Consider the following 2,569-nt stretch of genomic DNA (forward strand, 5'->3'; position numbering starts at 1 on the left):
CCATCCGGGGCTCACCTTGAGGTCCAGGTTCCCTCAAGACCCCGGTCCTCGGCGAGGCGGCGGCCGGAGCTGATGGCCGGTCCCCAGGTCTCGCCGAGGGTCCTGTTAATCCCCCAAAATAAACCGTTAGGTGGGAACCTTCTCTCTCTCTCTCTCTCTCTCGCTCTCTCTCTCTCTCTCTCTCTCTCTCTCTCTTCTCTCGCTCCGCTCTCTCTCTCGCTCTCTCTCGCTCTCTCTCTCCTCCCTCCCTCCTCCTCTCTCCCTCTCTCCCCGCTCCCTCCCTCTCTCTCACCCGAATCCCTCACCTCTGACCCGCAGCTCCCTCCCCCTGCCTTTTATTTTCTGTTTATGCTTCCAGCTCGGGAGGGGGGAAGAAGGGGGAGGGCAGAGGGTACCCCACCCCCGGCGGGTGCCCCGAGACGCGCTCCGTCCCGCCCTTCCAGCCTCTCAATAATCCGGGGAGGTGTTAATGGAGGCCTCGCCAGTTACTGAACCTCATAAAGCCCCAGCATCTTGAGGCTCCGGCCCCGCCGGGAGCCGGAGTCCCGCGGTGCGCCCTGGGCTCCGGTCGCCAGCCGGCCGCGGCCTTCCCGGAGCGCGGACCTAAAAGACGCGGTCGCCAGCCGGAGTCTGCACAGACGGCGCGGGGTGGCGGCTGGTGCGGGAACCCGGCCAGGCCACTGATCGCCGCCCTCACATCCGCCCGCGCCTCCTGGTCCTTCCTCACTCTGGGCTCTCCCGGCGGGCGAGGGAGCCAGGCACTTTGGGGTGTGCTCTGCGCTCCGGGGTGAAGGGGGGTGTTGTCGGCGGGTCAGCGGGCAGGCGTGAGGTCTCTCTCCCTCCCGGCCGTGCAAGGAGATGGGGATGACGATTAACCTTCTGGGGGAGAACCGACTCAGAACCTGGGAGAACAGCCTTTCGGGGGCGCAGACAGACGCCCAGACGCGGGACGGGCGGGGCCTTGTTACCTGGTGGCAGGTCCCTGAGGGGCTGCGTCGCCCCAGCAGCCCCAGGTGCAGTCAGGTGGCGGGGAAGCGGACGGAGAACCGGGAAGCCGCCTCTGGCCAATGATTTACCTACTCCCCCACGCAGCGCGCCCCTCGCAGCAGGAGATGGGGGGCGGGGACCACTCAGAGGCTCCCGGCGCCGAAGGGGCAGGGGATGTGAGCAGCGAGATTGGCCGCTGTGGGATGCGGGTCCGGGTTACCATGCCATCGTCCGTGCCGGCTCCTCCCCGGCGACCCCATGGTGTCTCCGCATTGCGTGCGCCCAGGGCGCGGTGGGCCGGCGGCGCCCGCGCGCCTGGAATCCGCGCGCGTAAACAGCGTGGGATGCGGGGCACGTGGGGCTCGGCAGGAGTGACCCACCTTTGCGGGGGCCTGCCAGCTCCGCCACACAGTTTAGGGGGGCGAGGGGGTCTCGCAGGAGCCGCGAATCCCAGCCCCTGGCTTTCACCTTGCACCCCAAACCCCGAATGTAGCTCAGAACACCCCGTACAGAGTTCCTCTCTGTACTGGAACGCTTGGCTTCACCAGCCGGAGTCCCAGCCAATTCGTCCACTAGTTCACCTCCTAAGTCCCCTCACCCAGACCCCCCCCCCCATCCCGGCCTCCTTAGCTCTCTCTCTCTCCTCCAGAAGCCCCCCATCTCGGTTCGTGTTCACAGCCAAGGAGGGGACAAGCCTCCCAGGTTCAGCTTCTGTGCTCGCTGGCGAGGCCATCAGATGGACGGCGACACCCACCCGAAAACGCTTGGGTACTTAGGTCCAAAGCAGCAGTTTTTATCCTGTTTTGAGTGACGAACCGTTTTAAGTATGTGATAAACATATACATTCCACACACACACGCACACACACGCGCACGCACGCACACAGGAGCGCGCGTGCTGCACCGCACACCCCTCACACTTCAGAATACAGTTTGGGGTGGGAAGAGGCGTCGTCAGGGATCTCCCGCTCCCCTGAGGCCACGATCTCCGTTTACACTCCGTGACTCCCAGAGCCTTGGGAAGGGCCGCGGGCCTGGAGCTTTGTATCTTGAGCCCAACCTGGAAGCCTTTCGTGGGGACGAGGCACACCCAGCGCGGGCGCCCCGCACAGAGCAGGGCATCCAGAGGGCCTGGGCGGTGGGCGTCCCGGGGACCACTCGTCCCCTCGTTAGAGAGCTGCGAGGTCTTCCACAGTCTCTCCTAGAAACTAGGCTCTCCACGGGAGCGCGCCAGAGGGTGCTGCCACCCCTGCACCGACACAGGCACGCGCGCGCACGCGCACGCGCGCACACACACACACACCCTTTTTTCCCCAGAGGGGAGGAGACGGCTTGGGCAGAAGTTCCCGTTTGATGGTTGCCGGGAAGTGAAAAAAAATGCACCGAGGTTTAAATCCTCGCCCACGTGCACGTGTCCAGTCCGCACACTCAAGCCTCTGCGGGAAGGTGGGGACGGTGACGAGGCAGGCGCTGGCGTGGAGCGGGGCGGTGGCGGGGGTCGGGGGGCGCTGCCCTCTGGGCTGGCCAGGGCCTGTGCAGCTCCACGTGCTCGGAAGGCTCCTCGTCGCCCGCCGCCGGCCTGG

At 65.9% G+C, this 2,569-nt stretch overlaps 1 protein-coding gene across 1 annotated transcript in view; it reads right to left on the minus strand.

Moving 5' to 3' along the window:
• Positions 1-102, minus strand: part of LHX9 (LIM homeobox 9) — a 16,638-nt gene extending 16,536 nt beyond the window's left edge. The window contains exon 1 of the mRNA XM_006904432.3: positions 16-102. The gene's annotated coding sequence lies outside the window, so the exon portion shown is untranslated. The remainder of the gene's footprint in view (positions 1-15) is intronic.
• Positions 103-2,569: the final 2,467 nt, after the last annotated feature.

The sequence above is a fragment of the Pteropus alecto genome, unplaced genomic scaffold (assembly GCF_000325575.1).
Source record: "Pteropus alecto unplaced genomic scaffold, ASM32557v1 scaffold90, whole genome shotgun sequence".
Lineage (NCBI taxonomy): Eukaryota > Metazoa > Chordata > Mammalia > Chiroptera > Pteropodidae > Pteropus > Pteropus alecto.